This window comes from Vidua chalybeata, chromosome 1, assembly GCF_026979565.1.
Source record: "Vidua chalybeata isolate OUT-0048 chromosome 1, bVidCha1 merged haplotype, whole genome shotgun sequence".
Taxonomy (NCBI): domain Eukaryota; kingdom Metazoa; phylum Chordata; class Aves; order Passeriformes; family Viduidae; genus Vidua; species Vidua chalybeata.
Genome location: NC_071530.1, coordinates 2,138,251 through 2,161,617, shown reverse-complemented (window position 1 = coordinate 2,161,617; position 23,367 = coordinate 2,138,251). Strand labels below are relative to the sequence as shown.

Below are 23,367 nucleotides of genomic sequence, written 5' to 3'. Positions count from 1 at the left end.
CGATTTCAATGCAAAGCAGGCTAAACTGAATTAAGGGCACTTTAGAGCCTTGTTTGGAGGAGGCACTCCAAAAGTGATGTGGTTTAACCACCCCGCTTTGCATTCCTGGGCTCGATTGGTTCCAGTCGAGCATTGCTGGAGTGTCCCCTTACCAGTGACTAATGCAGGCAGATAGAGAGCTGCAAACTTTCCCTTAGCTCATGTGTGAACCAGCTCCTCTGCATCTGCTGAGCCACTGCCTAAAATTGGTGTTTTAGAGGTGTTTACGCTCCTTAATTTTTTTAAACTTTTCTTTTCCAATTTTTTTTCCCCCCTTTAACTCTTCAACCCAAGCTCTTTGCCTTTTCACTTAAAAATGCAGGGCAGTGAGTCACACATCAGCTTTTCCCTGCTGTCCTGAAGTTTCTGGATGAACTGGGAATACTTGACCAACAGCACACTCCTCCTTTAGCTGGGGAGTTTCTCTCCAGTTGAGGGTGAGCTGTGGTTGTGAAAGACTTTCTGGCCTCGATTTTCCTGAAGTTTTTGTGAAAAACAGTCATTCCGTGTGGTGCCCTGGGTAATTCTTGCTGTGGAGGGAGCTGGGTGGGACATTCCTCTGCATTTGAAGTGCTGGATGATGTGGGTGTGGAGGAGAAGAGGGAAATCCTGCCAGTACCAGGGAAGATCCCTGAGGGGAAAAATATCATGACTTTTTTATTTTCCTTCATGCTGATCCTGATTTTGACTCTGAAGGGAAGAAGAGGTGGCACTGACCCTTCTGCAGATGGGGCTCTCCACCCTTTGTCCTCATCCCTCCACCCCATTCTCTGATCTGATGCCATCCTGACCCCTTGCCCTTCCTGTGAGATCCCTGCTTTGGATCCAGATTTAATCCCTGAGGAGCAACTTCCAGCAGATTGTGGAGGGAACGGCTGCTTGGCACAGCTTTGCCACCTTTCCCTTGCAAGGAAAGGAAGGGTTAAACCCAGTGACTGAAATGAGTGCCAGCATTGCTCTGGGTAAGGCTCCTCCAGCGTGCCAGAGCAAGGTTTATTTTACTAATAGCCCTGTGTAACTTCACCCTCCCCTCCTGCTCAGGATATTTCAGCTCCTCTCCTTAGTTCAGCATCACTTCAGAACTGGGGGAGCAGTTTGGGTGGCCACAGCAGCAGCTGGCAGCCGTGTAAGGATTTTTTTTTTTTTTTTTTTTTTTTGGGGTGGTGGGAGGTGAACAAACCCTGAGTTTCTTTAGGTTGGGTTTTCATGGCTCTCCTGAAGAGTCCCTGCAGGCTGCAGAGAAGGGAACAGACACTGCACACAGGCAGGACATGGATGCTGCTGCTGCCCTGACGTGCTGGGGCTGTGAGACCTCTCTGTGCTGCAGCTCAGAAATCCCTCAAAGGCCCCTCTGTGCTGCCCTGCAAAGGCTGTGTCTTGCTTACAGCTCTGCCTGAACCCTAAGCTGATTTAATCTCATTTTCTTGCCACCAAGGAACTCCTCCTTCCCTCTCCACAGCAGCTGGAGGACATCACCAAGCTGCTCCTCAGGCCCTGGTGGCCTTCAGGGCTTGGCTGGGAGCTTGGCACAAACAGTGACAGTGTGGCTGCTGTGGTTCTGCTCCAAGTCTGGATTCTCTGGTGAAGTTTTCTGGAGCGGTGATGGAAATCAGTGGCCAGATTTCAGGAGGTTTTTTCTTATTCTTATCGTGGAATGGGTTGAGTTGGGTTGGCAGGAACCTTAAAGATCATCTCATTCCACCCTCTGCCATGGGCAGGGACACCTTCCACTGTCCCAGGGTGCTCCAAGTCCAGCCTGGCTCTAGACACTTCCAGGGATCCAGGGGCAGCCACAGCTTCTCTGGGTACCTGTGCCAGGGCCTGCCCACCCTCACAGGGAAGAATTTCTTTCTAACATCTAATCTAAATCTCTATTCTTGCTCAAAGAGTACCCTCAAAAAAAAAAAAACAAAAAAACAAACAATCTTTTTCAATTTAAATTTTTAGTTATATGACCTCACCAGGTGCTGGTATTGTCTTCTTTAAGACATAAGGCCATTAACTTCATCTTTAGCATCTCTTAAGACTTTTGGGGAAAAATTCCTCTGAGAAATATTGGAAGACTACTGAGAACACATCAATTTTGTGTAAGTGTCCAACCGAGAAACTCCTGAGAAGACACCAAGGTGTTGCTGAGAACTCTTTCCCCCCAGGACATATTTTTATTTGGGAATGATGCTGGTTTTCAACCTCAGGATCTATAAAGGGGTGCATTAACACATCCTTCAAAACCTTCTCCTGTCTTAGGGATAACTGGGGAGACCCCCCCATCCCTGGAAGTGCCCAAGGCCAGGTTGGATGGGGCTTGGAGCAACCTGGGACAGTGGGAGGTGTCCCTGCCCATGGCAGGCATGGATCTGGATGATCTTTAAGGTCTTTTCCAACCCAAACAATTCCACGATTCTCTCTCTGTTCTAGGATAGCTTTTTGAAGGCCTCTTTAAGGTCAGGCTCACAAAGTTTGTGCGTTTGTGACCATCATCAGAAGAGGGAGTCCAACAAGCTGCCTTTGAGGTGGGAGTTGCTCACATCCAAGAGCAGCCCAGTTTTCCATCCCTTGTGGCTTCCTGGGGGGATTGCAGAGCTCCAGAGCTGCTCGTGTGAATAGTCAGGAGTGCTGGAAACCGAAATGCAAGACCTGCTTGGTCCTGGGAGCTGCATTTTAGACCCAAATGAAATTATTTCACTTGCCGTGCCGCTTCTTCCATCGTGCGTTGCTGCGACCGTTGGGTGGCAGGGGGATAAAGGATCTGCTGGAGTGGCCCTAAAAATGGGCTTTCAGTAGGTAGAAGATACCTGGCAACACCTAAATTGAATTTTTCCTTCTGTAAACTTTCAATCTGAGGGATGTTGACCTGTGGCATTCATGGGGTTGGTGAGGTTTTCTGTGTTTTCTGTGTAAGTTGCCCCCTTCTTTCTACTCCTGCAGTTTTTCCACAGGGATGGAAGCTCTGCTGTTTGAGGAGGTCCTCACCTTCCATCTACAAAAATGAACAAATCAGTGTCAAAATTGGGAGTAATGGATTGAGTGAGATGTTGGGTGTATGGATTTTGTGGCTTTTTGTGGTTTCATGTTGGGAAGAACAAACCTAGGAAGGTTTGAAGAAGCTAAGAACTTCATGAGTTCTTGCTGTGGTCAAGTGGTGGTTGGGTGGAGGAGCTGAGCAGAATTACATCTGGAGTAGAATCACAGCTGCTGCCAGCTCCTGTCCCTGTGACTTGGAGGATCCAAAGGGGAAATTTCTTTGCTGACCAAGCTCTTGCCCAGTTAGATGAAGCCAACATCTTCCCCAGTAGTTCCAAAGAGAAAGGTGATGTTCTCAAAAATCACTGAAAACTCTTAAAATCACTCAAAATCTCTGCTGTGGGATTTATATACATCCTGCTTAATGGGTTCACACTGGAACACTTCTTGATCTCTTGCTGCCCTGTTTTCAGCAGCCTCTGGACAACCTGAGGGCTGTTGCATTTAGGTGCCAGGATAATTTGGTGAGGATTTGTCCTTTCTAATGGTTTCTTTCCCACCTCACCCTTTAAAGCTGCTCTAATTCCATGTTGCCCTAATTGTGATATGCAAACTTTAAAAGGAAAATCGCAGCCAATGTATTTTAAGATCCTTTTGGGCAAGCAGCCCCCTACTTAATGTGATAAATTTGGACAGCTTTTCTCACTAAGGAAAATAAAAAGCTTTCCAAATCAAGAAAATTATGTAAGCAAATCCGATGAGTGTGCTCTAAAATTAAACCTGCCTCGCAAGCTTTGGGACCTTTAGTGTGGAATTGGTGTTGGGGTTTTTCGGGGCTTTTTTGGTTGGGGTTTTTTTTTGGAAGCCGTAAAACCTTGCTGGGGAATGTCTAGTGGTTTCTCTCTGATCCACCCATCCACTTATTATGACAAAATGTGGAAGAACATAGAATTATCAGGGACCATCCTTGCCCAGGACCCACTTCCCATCATCCTAAGTGAGCCACAGTAGGTATTGGGCCAGAAATTTTCTGGAAGCAGTGGTTGCCTTGTCCTATTCCTTCATGGATCTCCTGCCATGCAACATCCAAAGGCATGACTCTGTAGAATTCCAGAATGGTTTGGGTTGGAAGGGATCTCAAAGCTCATCTCATTCCAACCCCCTGCCATGGACAGGGAACCTTCCACTATCCCAGGTTGCTCCAAGCTCCATCCAGCCTGGCCTTGGACACTTCCAATGATGGGGAATCCACAGCCTCTCTAGGAACTGCAGTGCTGTTGTAGCTCGGTGTGGATTTTCTGTGCTGGATCCAAGTTGTGCTGTCCCCTCATTTGTGACCCAGATTGTCTTGTGTGAGGTTCCTAAACCTGGAGTTTGCAAACTGCTACGGACACTCTACAAATTATAATTATTCTAGGATGATAGTGGGATAGAAAAGTTTTTACTGGCCACTTTTCCGTGAATCCCTGTGTCCTCATTCCATGTGCACTGGAATTCCATGTGCATTCCATTCCATGACATCTTGCTGCTGTCTTCATCCTCCCTCCCACTGTATCACCTGAACTCTCCTCCAGTTTGTCCAAGGTGTGTTTTTCTGTGGCACGTGGCCGAAGTTGCTTTGGAGACCTTCATTCCCTCGCTGTGAACTCGGAAGAGCTCAGCATTATCCTGCAGGGATAGCAGTCAACAGCTTCCTCCTGAGGGAATTGGAGGTGCAGGCTCTCATCTCCTCTCTGTAGTTGATCCCTTGTGCAGGCTGACCTAGAACAGAGATTGGACAGAGATAAAGAATAAAGCAGGGATTTATTCAAAGGATCTCCTCCATGGATCCACCTTGGGCAGCACCAGAACCCAGCCAGGGCTGCAGCCAAGATGAACCAAAATGGTCCCAAAATGCACGAGCGCTCCCGGGGGCTCTCACTGGGATCAGCTCTGCTCCATTTGCACCTTGCAGTTCATTGTCCCATTCCAGCTTTAGCCCAGGCACTCCCATCCTGCTTGTTTTTCTCTCTGCAGCCCACGCTGTTTGTGCTCCTGGGCCTGAGATTTGGATCATTTGTCCTTGGTGCCCAGCTGGAGCAGGAATTGTTTTGTCTCCCTGCTCTGTGCACAGAGCTCACCATCCCCTGATACGAAGCTCAGACCCACACACTAAACCAGCAGAGAATGTGAAAATAGAAAAGCTCAAACCTGAGGCATCGTAGTGACCGGTGACAGGATCCAGAAGAACAGCACGAAGCTGTTGAGGGGTTTAGGTTGGATATCTTCTTCCCCCAGAGGGTGGTGGGGCACGGCCCTGAGGCTGCCAGAACTCTGGAGCGTTTGGACAATGCTCTCAGGGACAGGCTGGGATTTTTGGGGTATCTCTGCAGGGCTGGAGTTGGACTTGATGATCCCTGTGGGTCCCTTCCCACTCAGGATATTCTGTGATTTGAGTGTCTCCATGAGGTTTCCCTGTTGGGACTCTGGTGCCAAATGCCCTTCCAGTTTGGAATTGGAGGGAGACCCTCAGCTCTGCATACAGTTGGTTTCTCCAGCTAGAGCAGGAGTTAATTGACCTTAACATTTGTTCTGAGTCATCTTTGGGCTGTTGATAGCCTGGGGTGACCTGTAGGGGTTCATGGCACCTTTCCTGGCCAAAGCCAGGTAGAAACATCTGTAAAACTTAAACATTCCACCCTACAGAGTCTCACACTGTGCTCTTCGCTTGTTGCCCACAACAGCTGTGTCAGCTCAGCCTCCCAAGGTGTTTCCATGTGGGGAAAATCTCCCCTGATCCTGTTTTACTCCTTTATCTGCAGCCTGGGGACAGGTTTCCAGCAAACACTCGGCGCAGTTGTTAGCGTTGCTATCCTTCCCCTCTCTCATTCTTGGCCCTTGGTCCTCCCGAGCTCGTGCAGCCAGCAGACACTGCAATCCCAACTGTGCAGGACACAGGATGGATAAACATCTTAATCTCACGGATCCTTCAATCTAAATGTTTTCTGGGGCCCTCCTTCAGGCAGGATTAGCCGGGAACGGCGTCCCAAAGGTCGCAGCCTTGCTCTGACTCGCGCCGCTGCTCAGGATGCTGAACGTGTGTGAAAGCCTCTGCAAAAAGCCTGAGATGCCATCACTGTTCTCCGAGGAGCATCTGTGTGTCCTCTTGGGCTTTGGACTTAGGTCTTGGAGCTCTGCCTGCCCCTGTTAGCCATTGTGATAGCGTTGCCTGGAGCGCCCAAATGTGACATGTAGCAACTGGCATTTTGGCTACACTTAAGTGCAAGATTTTTCCAGTGTAGGTTTATATCTGGTTTGTTTGTTTTTTTTTTTTTCCCCTCTTCTCTCAAGTGTGTGCATATTACTGTTGTCATTTATTTTCAGGCTCTAATTTGGGTTTTATCACTTGAAATGCTTTGGAAACTTGAAGGGTTTTGTTTTTCTAATTAGTGGCATGGCCCTCTTTACCTCGGAGGAAAATTCCAGGGTGAAGAATGCTTTTGATTCACAAAGAAATTATGTTAGAAAGGTTTTCCTCTTATCTTTGTGTTCTTTGGGCATTGAAGCTGCCATTTGCTTTGCTAAACTTCACTTTGCTTCTTGACAGCTCTCGAATGGATTAGGGTTTATTACTGGAATGTCAAAGCCCTTGATGTGGATATCCTTCAGCAGAAAGTTGGGTGGGAAGTCATGATCCTGGGAAAACAGCCTTGAGTTCTTGCTTAAAGTGACACAGGGTGGAAGAAATTAATAGAAAGAGTATTTTGATGATGAATAGCAATATTTTTGTGCTAGGATGGGTTATGCTTGCTCCCTTCATCCCGAGACCTGTACCAACGAAGTGAACATCTCCCAGTCCTTCCCTCCCTATACAACGTGTCCCCATGATTCTGGTTTCAGTGTTTTTCATTGCTCCAGCTGCCCGTGAGCGATACATTGTTGGGGCACTTTCAACCGCTGCCATTTTGGGGCTGGGCAGGGGTAAACTAGGAGGGATTCCTTTCTCCAGCACCAGGAAAACAAATGTCACCCTGGGGAGCGCAAAGCTCCCGCCGTGCTCGTTCCCGCGGTTCGGGCCGCGGCATCGCTCGCGGGGTTTCAAGGAAGCGAGGTGTGGGACATGCGGGTTGGTGTCCCTGGGGATATGAGGGCCGGGGGATGGAAGCTGGAAGCCTCCCCAGCCTTGGGGGAGGTTTGGCAGGAGGCTCTGGCAGAGGGGAGCCACCACGGCTGGGAGTGGGACAGGGCTCTTGACACGGGGCCAGCGGGAAAGTCTCGGGCTCAGACGGAGAGAGGGGCTGGGGAATGTGATCCCGGCTCCCAGCGAAGGACGTGGCCAAGTTTTGTCACAGAGCTCTTGGGTTTCAGCTGCTGCTTCAGCAACGTGGTTGTGTAGGATTTGCTGAAAGAGCTGGGAATTCTGATTCAGTTAGTCCAAGAAAACCAAAGGCAGATCTCACCCTGGGTTCTGTGTCTGCTTAAACTCCAAGTTTCTTTGAATCTCCTGAATTTCCCTTCAATTTACATTCGTAACCCTCTTTTTAAATATGTTTTGCCACAGGATTCAGGGAAAAAAAAAAAGACTCGGGCTACATTGGAGTGCAAGCAAGGCTCAGACAGATTTTAACTTCTTTTGCCCTGAATTATCTTCATGTATTGAGTGGGCAGCTCTGCTTCTGCTTATCCTCCCTGCTGAGGAGATTTATTCATAAGCAAGTTTTTATTTTAATTTTTAATTGGGAATATAAGTCCACTCTTGCTCCAGTATTATTATTAATATTTTTTTTTGAGATTTTACTCTATAGCTGATCACCTTTGTGACACTTGAAAATTAATTTAGATCCTTCTGATTTTATTTTTCTTTTTAATCTTTTTAGCTTATTAACTCTAATTCTGATAGGCTCCATGTAGCTGTGCCCTGTATCCTCCTGGGAATAATGACTCAGTCTCCAGATCCACAGAAATAGGTGGGATGTGGGATTTGTACAGCTAAGCCCACGTGCATTTTGGAGACAGATGGAAACTCCATTTCGGGCTGGGGCTGCTCTGGTTGTGATTAGCTCTAATGAGCATCTGTTGATGGAGTAGTTCAAGAGGGGTTCTCAGTGTTCTTTACCCCTGCTCAGTTTGGAATATCAAGAGCTGAACTGAGAAGGAGGATTCAGGTTGTTTGTGAAGGCTTCCAGCAAAGCTGCCGTGCTTGTGGAATATACCCAATGTGGGGGTTTTAATCCTTATTTAATTTTTATTTCCCTTGTTGTTGTGCTTCCATATTGGACAAATTCCACCCGTGTCGTCAAAAAATTCACTTTTTACTTATTCAGACCCCAGGATTTCCCTGGTGTGTCTGTACCCTCAGGTACAGGCTGGACTCCCTGGAAGTTGCTTGTCCCTTGTAGTGCTGGACACAATTCCTGGCAAACCCGTGAAAAACTGAGCAAAGCCACCAAAGTGCATCTGCAAGTGAATCCAGATGTACTCTGTGATTCAATGCCAGCACCTCGGGTATCTGGAGACACCTTTTGCTGCACAATTACTGCTAATTAAGAGCTGGCAGTTTAATTTGGGAAGCTCCAGAGGAGAAGTGTAGGAGTTACCTCAGTCATCCCCTCCGTGCCTGCACCCTGCCATGGAATTTTGTCCCGTGATTCCATGCAAGGTTTGTTCTGCAATTCCTCGCCTCTCTCAGTGAATGGGCAATTACTGAATATTTCTTTACTGTTCTCATTAACTGCCTGGCCCCAGGGCTGATTTAGAACACATTATCCATGTTCTGTATTCCATGGAAAACACATTTGGGTCCTCGTGGGTGTTTTTAAGGTGCTGTCTGAGACACAGAGCTCAGAGAAAGCTGTCAAGAGTCCACTAGCTCCAGCATCCCTCCTGATGCTGAAAATCAGATTTCTTTTCATTACTTTGGAGTACTTGGAATTATTATAGGTCATCCTATATTTGTTTTTCACACCAGGGAAACCTAAAGCCTGGAAAATGAGGAATACTGATGACTTGGGAACAACTGTGAATGTTCTTTCCCTGAATTTGCCTTTTATTGTGACACTATGAGAATGAATTTTAATTCTCAATAATGAGTTTCCTCCTCCCATTGCCCACTGCCTCCTTTCCCTTTAGTTGTCCTTTGGGAATTAAGAAAAGATGGGAATGTGGAAAAGGATTCTGCTGCCTTGCAGAGGATGGCCATTTTTCTATTATTTTTAATAGAATTGATTTCCTACTGCATACATAGAATTATGCTGATGTTTCCTGGCCCTTGAGTGGCTCAAATATAGGTAATTTGTCTGTAATGATTTTGTTCCTTTTGCTTCTTCCACTCCTAGTTCCCAAAGGAATTCTCAAGGAATAATTTAGACCTCAAACTTTCAAATCTCTTCATCTCTTTCACAGATGGATTCTGTAGCATTCTGGCTTTCAGAGGAATTTAGGGATGCAGATAATTATTTCAAATGAGATGTCAGCTAAATGCCTCTGAATATTTAGAGAACGGATTGTCCAGGCCTGGATTGGGAATGGATCCTGTATTTTCAACACAAGCAATTTATGTTGCGAGGCAGAACATCCTCTTGGGTCAGTGCTCTGTGCTGAGTGCAGAAATTGCACGGGTTGGCTTTTCCCAAATGTGTCAGTTCTTGGGATCTCTCTCAGCTGGGACTTCTGGCCTCACTGTAGTTTCTCACAGATGAAACCTGAGGCCCTCCATTCAGCTGAAACTCAGCAATCTTTCTAAAGGAAGTTATTCAAACCCTGTACTGGAGATTGGTTGGGGAATAGACCCCCCCAAAATCCCCCATTTCTGAGGTCTAAAGAGTAAAACTGTTACGACAAAGGGAAATCATAGAATCACTCAGAGGATTAGAAGGGTAAAGGAGAAATCATCTCACACCCCTACCCTGCCATGGCCAGGGACACCTTCCACTATCCCAGGCTGCTCCAAGCCGAGTCCTCCCCACCCTCCCAGGCAAGAATTCCTTGCCAATCTCCCATCCATCCCTGCCCTCTAGCAGTGGGAGCCATTCCCTGTGTCCTGTCCCTCCATCTCTTGTCCCAAGTCCCTCTCCAGCTCTCTTGAAGGGTTCTAGAAGCATTTCCCTTTTTCCTCAAGTTCTTTGGGACTTGGAAATGCCCAGTGTGGGATATTGAAAGGACCCAGAGTTAGAGCATGGCAGCTTGACTGATCTCAGTCCTGTTCAGCAGGTGAAGATACAACCTCATGATTTAGGAACTGCCCTTCTGCTCTGCTGCTTTTCTGAGCTTTTGATGGCTGTTTTAGGAAATGGGAACTTGCACAGATTGATTGAAGGTGTTCTGGATGATGTTTATCTGCTGGGATAACTCTAAACCTGTGGACACTCTTCCCATGAGGGTTTTTCCTCAAGATACTTCCTATCCTGTTTTCTTGCACTTTTTAAGTAGAATTGAAAATGTTTTTCCCTTTAACTGCAGGCACCAGGGATGCAGAGGATTGGCAGAGGAATAACATTTTCTTGCACTTCTTAATTAGAATTTAAAATGTTTTTCCCTTTAACTGCAGGGATGCAGAGGATTGGCAGAGGAAAAACACGGTGTAGCTCTGCTTTTGTTGGGACTTCCTTCTCAAACACCCCCAGCTTGCAAATCAGATGGTTTCTTTACCTGCCCTGCTGCTCCTGAGGTCACCTTTTTTAGGCAGCGGTTGTAACTCGAGGCTTGCTCCAAGCTGGTTCTTGGAATTGAAGTGGAACAGCCCCAGTTTGATGAAGGATGAGTCTCACAGAGCTGGGGAGCAGCTCTCAGCTCCATGAATATGGATGCAGCTGCGGCATCCCACAGCTTCACATCCAGCCCTAAAGCCAGGCTCTGTCCCCCCAAAAGTAACCCGAAATCTCCCAAAACACTGTGAGGAACAGCTGCCACATTCAGTGAGGACTGGGCTGGCAAGGCACACGGTGACATAATGTGTCTTTGCCCTCTGTAATCTTTTACCCCTTCCACCATCCAGGCACACAAGAGCCGATTCAATTCTTAATCTTGGTGTAACGAAACCACCTCGTGGTTTGTGTGTTTGAGTTGATCTAAATTGGGATGGCAGGAGCTCTTGAATCCGACAGCTTTAGGCTATTTTAGGTGGTGAAAATCTGCCATTGGCACTATGGCAGGCATTTATAAGTAACAAGCTAATTATGTAAAATGCACACTGTCCACTTGTTAAGATCTTCTTAAAGTTTCATAATCTAATCAGAATTTGCTATGTATAACACTTGGCTTGTTGTCCTCCCCCCTGCCTTTTTAATGCCACTTTGTGGGGTGGGTGGGTGATCAATACAGGAAGGAAATGCTTTCCTTAATACTGGTTGGTGGAGTGTGCCCCACGTGCTGCTGTAATACAAGGCACAAAAGATTTTCCTTTCAGTTACTGCGCACAAATGCATTGCTTTGAAGTGGATCAGAGAATCAGAGGTTGGGTTGGAAGGGACTTTAAAATTCCACCCCCTGCCGTCCCAGGTTGCTCCAAGGCTCATCCAGCCTGGCCTTGGACACTTCCAGGGGTGTGGTGCCTTACAGGGAAGAATTTCTTCCTTGAATCTAATCAAAGTTTCTCCTCTTTTAGTTTAAATCTCTTTCTGCTTATCCTATCGTTGTATAAAAAAAAAAAAAAAAAAAAAAAAAAGGGGCTCTCTCTCTTTTTCCCATTTCTTATGGATGCTGTGCAGTCCACAGAATAAAACTGTGGCTTTCCCTGGCCTGGGGTACTTTGGTTAATGTGGCTCTTTGTTCAGACAGACTTTATGTAGTATAAAAAAAAAAAACAACAGGTATGTGCTGAACTCAGCAAGTATCCTGAGGGTGTTCACCTGAAGTGTTGGCCAGGGTAGGTCTGGCTGAGGTCCTTGCCAATGTTCTGTAGTCAAGTCACATTTGAAAGGCAGCTGAGGTCTGTTAAAAACATCAGTATTGATCTGTTTGTCCCCTCTGATTAACCCCAGTCCCTGGATCTGCTTCCCTTCCACAAAACTGGGCCTGGATGCAGCCCTTGGAGGAAGGTGGTGGTGGAGGAACATCAGGAGGTTGAGGGCTGATGTTCACCCTGTTTGTTCTTTCCCTTTTCCTCTTGCTGGGACCAGCAGGGCTTTGGGGGCTGGGGGAGCCCCAGGGCAGGAGCAGCACTCAGGGGGTGGTGGGGAAGGAAGGACCACGCAGTGCTCCTGAATCTGGAGCAGAACATGGTTTGTGCTGCTGGTGACTTCCTGGGAACCTGTTCCAGGATGCAGCAGCAAGAACAGATCCCCCTGCACTGGTGGCTCATCCTTACTAGAGTTTGAATCCTCGGCCAGAGCTGCTTTGTTTAGTTGGAGGTTTGACCATTGAAGTCCCATTTGAGGCTTGTGAAGCCTCAGGGCTGCAAGGCTCCTTCAGGAAGTCATTCACAGGACACCTTTGGTCGTGGGATGAGTTTCCTGCAAGAGCCTTTGAGTGTCTTCCTGTTGTTTTGTAAGGAATCAACCTCTGTGCTCACAAGGGATTCCCACAACCTGGGAATTGTTGGGGCTCAGGATGAGGATAAACTTCCACCACCCCATCACCCCAGTGCCTCTGGTGCATCCTGCTCTGTCCAGTGCCCTGAATGTTTGTTTTTTCACCTGTTTAGTTTTGAAACCTGCCACGAGGATAATGTGACATTAGAGTGGAAAAGCTATCAGGGCTGCGCAGGGGAGGAATTGCAGACCCGTAAACTGCTCCCAAAATAGCTGAGATGATGTGTCAAACCGCCCAACCATCCCAATCCTCCATGAGCTGACCTCCCAGGGATATCTAATAGGGGCTGGTAACATTGGGAGGGGAGGGGGAGCTGACACTCCTCCTCCCTGAATCCACATGCTTGTTTCTAGAAGTTGTCATTTATCCAGAAGTTGACCAAGAGCCAGTCTCTGCTTCCAGCTGGGACCTCCAGGTCCTGGATGTAAAACTAGGGCTGGGGAAGGAGGAAGAAGCTCATTCTCCAGTTGTTTTTCTGTCCAAATGAACTCGACGAGCTCTTTGCGCTCGCCGTGCTTCCCTCAGAGGTTTAATTTCATTTGCGTTGTCTGGAGAGTAAAATTGATTTTCTCTTTAGCTGCTGTGCTGCTGGAGCGCGTGTGTGTGCACAGGGATATCTCCAGGCAGCCAGGGAAGCTGCTGCCTTGGCTCCAAGGAGTTTCTTCCCTGGCTGCCAGGCTCTGTGGTCTGGGCAAGGGCAGCTCTGTGGCCGCAGCATCGGCCGGGAACAGACCGGGCAGTGTTCAGGATGGCACAATTTATCTCACAGATGGGATAAGGCAGGGAGAGGCCCAGGCTGCTGCAGAGCTGGGCAGCCTTCACCCCCTCAGAGTGGACAAGAGGGCTGGCTGAGGTGTGAGGGAGACAAACGGGAATTCAGTGGGAAGTGAGATGCATTCCCTGGCAGGGGGAGACTGACACTGACACATGGCCGCGGGAGCCGTGCGAGCCGTGCCCACAGCCCGGCGTGCCCGGGGCTGCCGTGGGTGGGAGCCGTGCTGGGGACCTGGGAGCCTTGTGCTGGGATTGCTCCCAGCCCCATCCAACCTGGCCTCGGACACTTCCAGGGATGGGGCAGCCACAGCTTCTCCGGACAACCTGTTTTTCACCAGCTACTTTTTCGTAGCACCTCATCTAAATCTCTCTTCTGTATTTAAAACCATTCCCCCCATTCAAAACCCTGGCTGCTGAGAATTTTGGGCTTTCTGTGCTGACAGGCACTGACCCCCAAGAGAACACTGCATTGACCTGAGGCCATGGAGAAGGCTTCCAAAATGGAATGATAAAACTGAGATTACAAGTGTATAGTTTGGATAGAAGTATGTAATATCTCATGGTGGAAAAGTTAGAGTTTAAGGGTTTAGAATATAGTAATAGATAAAAAGCAATTTGGAGGTTTTGGGGTGGAGGCCAGTCCGCCTTCTCCTTCTCCTCCTTCTCCTCCTCCTCCTCCTCCTCCTCCTCCTCCTCCTTCTCCTTCTCCTTCTCCTTCTCCTTCTCCTTCTCCTCCTCCTCCTCCTTCTCCTCCTCCTTCTCCTCCTCCTTCTCCTTCTCCTTCTCCTTCTCCTTCTCCTTCTCCTTCACCTTCTCCTCCTCCTCCTCCTTCTCCATGGGTTTGGGTGGTTTTGTGTAATTGGATAAAAAAGTCCCCATTGCGGGCACGGGTGGTTGGTTATTGGGTTAAAAGTAAAAATAATTCAGGTGTCATTTCTCAATGGGACAGTTGATCCTTAAAAGGCCTTGCAGAGAGAGAGATGGGGCTCCATTTTTAGTTTGTTGGAGTGAAGGGCTGCAGAACTCAGGGTTTGTGAGGCTGTGGCAGAGATAAGAACTGATAAACATCTCAGTCCCAACATGAAATTCCATCTCACACATTTAATCCTGAACTTGGCAAAAAAGAAGATAAAAACTCACCATCTTCCTTTCTTATTATTCTCTAAAATCTCTCTCTTTTATAAGACTCCTTTAAGCCCTGGAAGGCCCCAGTTGCAAAAATATCTGTGCTGTGTGCTTGACACCTCTGGGGCCGTTCCTGCCATCATCCAAAGGGTTCCAGAGTGCAGATGGGTTCAATGTTAAATGTCCAAATGCTGTGGCTGGAGCAAGAAGCTTCTTGCAGGTGGTTGGGGACACAACAGCTGCCATTTGGGGTCAAATCAAAGGTTTCTCCAGACAGACATGGACCTCTGGGGGGTCCAAGGAGAGCTGGGAGCAGTGATGTGGCTCCTGGCGTGTCCTGCTCGCTGCTGGCAGCCTGTGCTTTAAAGGCTTCCTGAGGCCTCGTGTTTCATCACCCAACTGGCTGAACCTCCCTCTCCTGAGTTTGTTTAATCCATTTTGGAGTCCGTTCATCATTCTGGGCTTCACAACATCTGCTGGCAGCGAGCCTTGACGTTTAATGATGTGCACTTTGGAAAAATGGTTCCGTTCTCCATGGCTGCCTATTATTATTATTATTATTATTATTATTATTATTATTATTATTTCTTTTTTTATTTTTTTTAATGCTGTGCCTGGTCTGAGTCAAAAGGTCTGATCCCTGCACTGCCCTGAGCAGAGCTGTCCCTGTGGAGCTTCCAGCCCTGGCTGGATCTGCAGGATTTGGTCAGGCCTTGTGTCAGGAGCTTGAGCTGTAGAGAGCCAGAAGGACGAGCAGGAGGTTCTTTGGGAACTGGAATTCCTTCAAATTACCCTTTTGAAGGAATGTCCTTACCCCCTGTGTGGTGTTTTCCGATTTCTTTCTCGGTAAACCTGCTGGAATAAATAAAAAGCAGCATCAGTGCAAGAAGCACAGGGAACAAACATTTATGGGGCTTTTGGGGCTCTTTGTTTAGATTCCAAATGCCAAGTATCATTTGTTCTGTGCAACTCTTCCCAGATAAGGGAAGCTGGTGAGAAAGATCATGAACTGGGATTTTCTTTGCTTGCAACAGAAAATCAAAGCTATTTCTGCAGGTTTATAGATGACATTTTGGCTTCTAGGAATTTGGGATTTGTGGTAGGAGCGGATGGATCAGAGTTTCCTTGGGGCTCAAGTATGGCACAAGACACTCAAACCACTGAGCCCCTGAGCCACTTCTTTTGGTCTCCTGTCTTTAAAATCTTGTATAAATTCTTTTGCTGTGTTCTCTCACGTGATCCATGACATTTGTGGTCCTTTCCTGGTCCTGAATCCCACCAAAAACTGCTCGAAAGCAAGGCAGGGTGATGATGCATATTTTCTGTAAGTGGCATCTAGAAATGTCCTTTGTCTTCTATGTCATTTTTTGGCCCAATTTTAGATTAAAAATCACGGAATATCTTGAGTGGGAAGGGACCTGCAAGGATTGAGTCCAACACCTGGCCCTGCACAGGACACCTCAAAAATCACACCCTGTGCCTGAGAGCATGAATTTCTCTAACCCTGTGTCAGGGACGGAGCTGAGGTCCTGAGATGAAAGGATATTCAGTAGTGTAAAAAAAAAAACCCCAAAACCCACAAACTATTCCCCCTCCCCGAAAAAAACCCTGAACAAAAGCCCCAATATTCTGAAAATATCTCTCTCTTTGGGGTTTTGATTTTTTTTTTTCCCTCCCCTCTAGACTACGTGGAGTTAATGGGTTAAAACAAACCTTTTATTTTCTTCTCTAGGTTAATTCTTCATCTTCCATCACACTGCTCCCCCTTTTCCTGCTTCCCTGCATCAAAACTCCCAGCTCCTCATTGCCTCTGCTGCAGCAGGCTCCAGGCCAAAAGAAATTATGTTAGGCTAAAAAATAAATTAAATAAAAACAAGCAGTGGCTGGACAAGGAGCAGGGGTTTGGACCAGGGGTCCAGGAGCTGTCCAGCCAAGGAGGGGATGGTGTGGGGGGATAATTCCTGGCACAGGCTGCCAGGGGCAGAGCTAATGCCTCTTAAATCAGCAGTGAAAGCCCCTGTTGCTGCCTGCCCCGTGCATTCCACTGGCACCGCTGGGTTGAAAATCCTTTGTAAATCTCCCTGATTGCTGTTTCATTCTTGAGAGGATGAAGGGGAGAGGAAACAACCTTTCCCTCCCCGCCCTCTTTCTCTTTGCTTCTGCTTGTTTGTGGACAGAGTGGGTTGTTCCAGGGGAATTAGATCCTGGGGCTGAGGTATTTACCTAAAATCAAAATGTCTTTTGCTCTGATGGGCTGGAAAATTCCTGAATGAGGTTTGGTGTAAGGAGAGGAGGGGGAATGAGGAGAAATTCTTCAGCCTTGTGGTTCAGGTGCAGCACCAAAGACCCCAAATTGATTCTTTCCTCTGCTGTGGGATCTCTCTGAGTTTGGAGAGAAGGGAAGGCACATCCTTCCTTCAGTGAGTTGTGATTCATAGCCTGTGCAGGCCTCCTGCTTTGCAGGAGAGGGGAATGCTGCAGCAGCTTGGAGGAGTTCCTCGTGGTGCTCCTGATGGCCACGGTGCCAGAAGAGCTGCTCCTCGTGGCACCTCCATGCCATAAAGTCCTCTGCAGGAATGGGAACATCTCCAGCCCTCCACAGCTGAACTGACTCACATCTTCCCTGCTCATCCTGAGAGATTTTTTTCCTTTATATGTTACATGCCAAACTTTTTGGTAATTTGTCCAGGGGAAGGTGAGGGCGTGTTTTGGCAGGAAGTCAGATGGAAGTTTATTTATACCTGCAGCAACTGTCCTGTATCTGGGAGAAAACCATCCCATTCCCAGAGAAATCCCTTCTGAACTGATTTAAAAACCTGCTGGTTGTAGGAGCCCAGTGTTCTCCCCAGTAAGGCCTGGGGAAATCCCTCTGTGTTCAGCAGCCTGGAGAAATCTCCCAACTTCCATGCGAGCTTCATCTACATCTAAAATGGGAAACTCTGTGGTAGCATCCAAAAAGGACTTTGGGATCAGAGTGGTTGCTGAGTGCTGGAAGCATTCAGGAAAGCTGTGTTGGAAAGGGACAAGCTGGAGGTTTGCACCATTGGTTTCTTTTGTCCAGAAGCAGCCGTTGTTTTCCCTTCTTGCTGGATGCTGGAATAACTCTGGGTGAGACCCAAGATTGTGGATCCTTCCATGCCCATCCTGAGATGCTCAGAGAGGAGGCTCAGGAAGCCACCGTATGGATCTATGCAGGCATGGTTGAAGAAAGCTTGAATGATTGAAACCTACAAGAATCTGCACCTTTTTTCCTAAAAAAAAACCAAACAAAACAACAAAAAAACAAACCCACCAAAAATCTGTATGAGCAGATTCCACAAGGAGACTAGTGGAAAAAAGCCCCCCAAAAATCTGTTTGAGCAGATTCCACAAGGAGATTAGTGGAAAAAAAGCCCCCCAAAAATCTGAGCAGATTCCACAAGGAGACTGGTGCCTCCTTCCCTGGTAAGTGGGATCTGCTGGGTTGGAAGTTCCCCTGTGCTGTCGCTTTTGTCCTCTCTCCTCCTCCTTCCCATTGCTCAGAAGCTGATCCAAGGGCCTTAGAGGATTTCCCTCTATCCTAAAATCCCAGAACCTTCCACTAGAAAAACCTATCAAGCACATGCTCTCCTTTGGAGCAGGGCTGTGGGGTTTGGCTGCTTCTCACCTGGATGCTGCGAGCTTGGAAGGCCCTCTCACTACTACTTTGTGTTTTTGGGAGTGTGTAACGTTGTAGTAAGACCTGTGAGGAACAATTGAGGGAGCTGGGGGTGCTCAGCCTGGAGAAAAGGAGACTCAGGGCTGACCTCAGCACTCTCCACAGCTCCTGAAAGGTGCCTGTGCTCAGCTGGGCTTGGGCTCTTTCTCCAGGAACTGACAGAACCAGAGCACACAGCCTCCAGCTGCACCAAGAGAAATTCAGGTTGGATATTGGGAAAAAGTTTTTTACAGAAAGGTGATAAAGTTCTGGAATGGCTGCCTGGGGAGGTGGTGCAGTCACCATCCCTGGGTGTGTTTAACAAAGCCTGGATGTGGCACTGGGTGCCAGGGTTGAGTTGAGCTGTTGGGGCTGGGTTGGACTCGATGATCTTGAAGGTCTCTTCCCACCTGGTCATTCTGGGAATTCTGTGATTCAGTGTGTGTAGTAGCCTCTGTGTTGGAGGCTGTGACTCCTGTAGAAGCTGCAACTGAGATTTGGGCACTGCTGACTAAGGAGGAAGTGACATTTGAGAGGTTGTCACCTAAAGGAAACCCTGGCCAGGCTATTGAGAGGAAGATAAGGATCAAAACTCCATTGGGGCGTAATTGTGATGGGAACTGCTGAGCTCTTTGCTGGAGTTTCCAATTGCTTTGTTCTGTGGTCTCCCACAGCAAGGCCCCATTGTTTGGGGACAATGACAGGGAGAGGTGAGCCCAGGGCAGAGCTGGTTGGGAAAGGTCCTGAGGGAAGAGAACATGGCAGGGCCATGAGGGATGGTGGAACTTGCAAAGATGAGTTTTAGCAAAGCTGGGTTTCATTTCTGGCTGGGGTTCAGCTCTGTCTTCTAAAGGCCTGGGTGGTTTTGGATTCCCTCAGGCTGGGAAAAACACTTTTCCTCCTGTCACCTTCCTTGACCCTCACAATGTCACAACATCCTGTCAGGGGATCACTGGGAAAATTACAACGGGAAAGGGATGAGGTAGAAGTGGAGAATTCTGACAGAACAATCTTTGTGGACACTTGCTAAGATTTCATTTTGGAAGCCTGAGGTTTGGAGAATCCACAGCCTTATTTTTCTGTAATATAAGGAGATCTGGGATATTTTAGAGTTCATGTGGGCATTTTAAACTGTAAACATTTGAAAACCCAAACAAGACAGTGCAGAATGAGGTGGTTGAGCCTTCCATGTCCAAATATAAAATACTCTTCTTCCAAATATAAAATCATCCTCTTCCAAATATAAAATCTTTATCACTCACCCTGAAATTCAGATTTTTTTCCTTGGACTTTTGGGTTTTTATACTTCAAATATTCAATAAGCTTTATGGGAGAAGGAGTGTGATAAATCAATTTGGAAAAGATTCACAGCGTGGGAATGTGGTGATGGGAGAGAGAGCAACTGGAAGTTATTGGGTGCAAAATAAAATAATATAGGTCTGGTGTCCGGCATAACTCAGGCTCCTTGAGCTGTGCAATCATTAATTTAGGTGTTGTAGTGAACACTCGTGGTCAAGTTGTCAATTTTCCAGAAGCTTTTTTTTAATTATTAAAGGAAAAGTGGTGGAAAGAGAAGAAAAAAGCCTGGAAGTGTGGCAATTCCACAGGAGAAAATTCACGTGGAAACTGGAACTAGAATCAATTCAGTCACTGTACAGATGGACCAAAGAGGAATTTCCTAATCCAGGAGGAAGTGGGATAGGAATGCAGTATTTCAGCAGCCCTGTCACTCCAGATGGGAATAGCAGAGGGAGCAGCTCGCCTTGGATCCCATCTCCAGTGGCACTTGCAAAGGAAACTCTGGAGCACCTCAAAAATGAGGGTGCACTCACAGGTCTGTGTAGGTGCCTTAAATCTGCCTCATCCTGCTCAAATCCTCATCAGGAAAGTCCCCACTTAAACGAGGGAAAATCCAGGGCCACTGATGGAAGTGTGAGCTGATGAGGCCATAAAAACTCTTGACCCCTGAGATGAGTGGGAAGCAGGATCTGTCTTGAATTGCCTCTTGGAAGGGCAATAATTCCATGATGTCAGAGATAAAACTTGGCCTGTGCAGTGGCCAGGGCTCTGCTTGGGATCTCTCCCAAATCCTTGGGTGATTGAACTCCAGGAAAAAAAATGTAATTAGCAATGTTTGAGATGAAGTTCACAACCAAGGAAGTGACACCAGTAGAGTGTGTACAAACCAGATGGATCTTGCTTTTTCCATCAATTAATGATAGACCTTCTGATTTCCTGGCTTCAGACTGGTGGAACTGGAATGGGAATAGCAGAAATGATGCTGCAAAGGTTCCTCTCGGCGTGGTGGGTGTGGCACAGGGCAGCCAGGTCCTTCCTGAGGTTTGGATGTTGCACTCAGAGCAGAAATTGGTTTAGGTCAAAATTGATTAGGTCAAAAACCACAGATCATCCTGAGCTGGAAGGGACCCACGGGGTGCAAAATTCTGAAGCAGAAATTCAAAATCCTGAATTCTATGAACAGTCTCTTGACTCTGGAGGTTGATGTTGCTCTCAGAGTTAACTTCCAGAGAGGTAAAGCTTCCTGGGTTGTGTGCAATGAGCTGTTTGCTCTCTCTCTCCAGGTTCCTGGTGGACACACACAATCCTTTGGAATTTTGGAATCTAGCTTAACACGGTTTGGCTTAGAAGGAACCTTAGAGATCATCCAGTTTCAACCTTTTTCCACTTAGAGGTGTCCATTCCATCTCCCACTCAGCCCCTTCTTGGAGCAAAATAACACAATCACAGGGTTCTGGCTGGCAGTTCAATCATAAGAGCCGTGGCTTGGGTGTGTAAAAAACAAAAAAAAAAACAAAAAAAAAAAAGCCACACACACCCCCCCCCGAAACATTTCCTTGGAAAGAACAGCTTGGCCTTTGTGAGGAGCTGAGAAAGCGTCCGACTGACACCGTTGCCTTACAGGACCTCACTCAGCTGAGGTTGCATAAAAGGGCTTTATGGGATTAGAAGGGTTCCATGCAGCAGCGTGTCAGGTGGGGCAGCTCTCCCTGGCGCTGCCTGTGCTTTGTTATTGATGCCACTCTGGAAAGTGCCACCTCACCCCTGTTCCCAGGGCCTCTGGAATGTGCGCGCGGAGCTGAGGGCCCCCGAAGGGAAAACGCGTGTGCGGGTCTGTGTGCGTGGCTTCTGCTCTTCACCTGGCAGAGTTTCTGCGTGCTGGTGAGGGAAAACCCCTTCTCCCCCTCGATTTACTCCTTGTCTTGTTCCAGGGATGCTCCTGAGCAATAGTGCAGGCAGCAATGGGCAGATCCCTGTTTGTCATGGTGTTACACGGATTGTTCTTCCACCAGCTGTGGAAAAGTCGTGGCACTGTGAAGCACCACGAGTCCTATTTCCTACCATCTGCTGGTCCCCGGATCTTTATTTTGTGTGTGTTTAGGTGACTTTTGTTGGAGATACACACACGATTGCTGTCAGCAAGTTTTGGAAGGCTGATCTGTGGGAAAGTGTAATTTGAAATATCCCAAAGCCAAGCACCTGAGGGGGAAAGGTGGGAAGAGGGTGAAAATCACCAATTGCTCTGCAGAAATCTTGGCTGCAGGATCAATTCCCACCTCCCTCCTCACTCCAAGAGCCATCTGCTACAGGATCCCTGGAGCTTTTTTCCAGACCATTTAGGTGAACAATCCCCGCTCAGTTGGAAAGAAAAAAATGGGGAGAGGGAGCTTAGGAAATGCTTGGATGCCTCCCTCCCTCTCCTTTGCCAGCTGAGGGACTCTTGTGCCAGCCATGAAAGTTTGCAGGAATGAATGTTTAGAGTACCATGAAAGCCAGGAATGAACGTCCTGGAGATTTTGTTACAGATCTTTGCTCCAGTGGAGCTCACACTGAGGCACCTCTCTTGTGAATGAGCCTCATGGGAGCTTTGGCTAACGAGGCACCAAGGCTGGGTGATGTCCCCCTCCCCTTGGGGAGCAGCCAGGACAGACCAGAAATGAAAGGGTTAAAATATGCTTCAAATAGACCTTGCTGTTTGGCCTTTCAGATTTTTTTTTTATTATTATTATTATTACTTTGTGGGGGAGCAAAACTTGAGGGAGGATATTTTTCCATGTTTCCCACAAATCCTTCTGTGCTTTTAGCACCGCAGGGTTTTTCTGGAGATATCAATACCTTTGAATGTAACTGAAGGAGAACATTTTTCCTGCCCATCTTTGTTCTAAAAATCCCACCTCGGCCATTTTTGCTCCCTCCCTGAGATATCTGATATTAAATCACCTCATCAATGCCTCAGTAATGACTGGATCTGTACTGGATGTGCCTGGCTGGGACTCAGGTCAGGATTTTATGCCCATTGTGCACCAAGGTTTGGGAGTTAAAGCATTCGGAGTCCCTGTGCTGCTGGCAGGATGCATCTCACTGATTAGAGAGAAATACTCATTAAAGCCAGCAAATCACTGCTCCTGCAGCACAGATGGGGCTTTAAGGGGTTTCCAGCAAAGGGGCTGAGGGAGTGCTCCTTCCCCATTCCCATCACCCCATTTTTCCCAGTGCTTCTGCAGCACTGGACATGTCCGAGCCCCCAACCTTCCCCAGTGCAGGACTGCAACATTCCAGCGTGTTCCCAGTTCTGGATTTCAGCCATTCTTCCTTTTTGGCTGGGGAATGTGTCTCCAGGTCCTGTGCGAGCCCGGGGAGTGATTGCCATTGACTGTGGGGACTGGCACCTGGCCGGGGCAGGGCAGAGCCAGGAGAGTGGGCTTACAGCAGCCTGGCCAACCAAGCTCTCCTGAGCCCAGCAGATGTTCCTGCAGCCTCTGTGCTCCTGGGGACGATGCCAGCCTGGGCCTTTTCCAGCAGCTCGTCACTTGACACCGGGAACAGTCCGCTGGCATCTTTTGTTGCCCACTGTAGAGTCAAGGGCCTTGTGCTGGGAGAAGGCAGGGGAGGGAGGGGACCAGGCAAAGGGGCATGGATTTCTTTGGGTTTTGGAGGTTTTTTTTTAGGTTTTGAGCTTGTTCTGTCTTGTAAAAGCTTTTGGCAGCATCTCCTGGAAAGTGTATCCTGCTCTCCAAGCTCGGGCTGTGGCTCGCTGGGTTTTGTGTCAGGGTCTCCTCTGCTGAGGGTAGGGTGGCTCTCTGTGCCTTCTCAGGGTGTCTCTTGGGCTTTGATGGGACAGAGCATCCTCTGTCCCTTCCCAAGCCAGGTTCTGGCTCTGCTTGACGTGCTAAAAAGATTTTTTTCTTGATGCCCAGGACAGTGGCAGTGGTGCTCGTGTATTTTTGCCATTCCCCAAGTTCATGCAGTGAGGCACCTGGAAT

At 47.8% G+C, this 23,367-nt stretch overlaps 1 protein-coding gene across 1 annotated transcript in view; it reads left to right on the top strand.

Annotated features, from left to right (window-relative positions):
• The window catches only part of WNT9A (Wnt family member 9A), a 54,296-nt gene that overhangs the window by 13,192 nt on the left and 17,737 nt on the right, over positions 1–23,367 (top strand). The window lies entirely within an intron of this gene.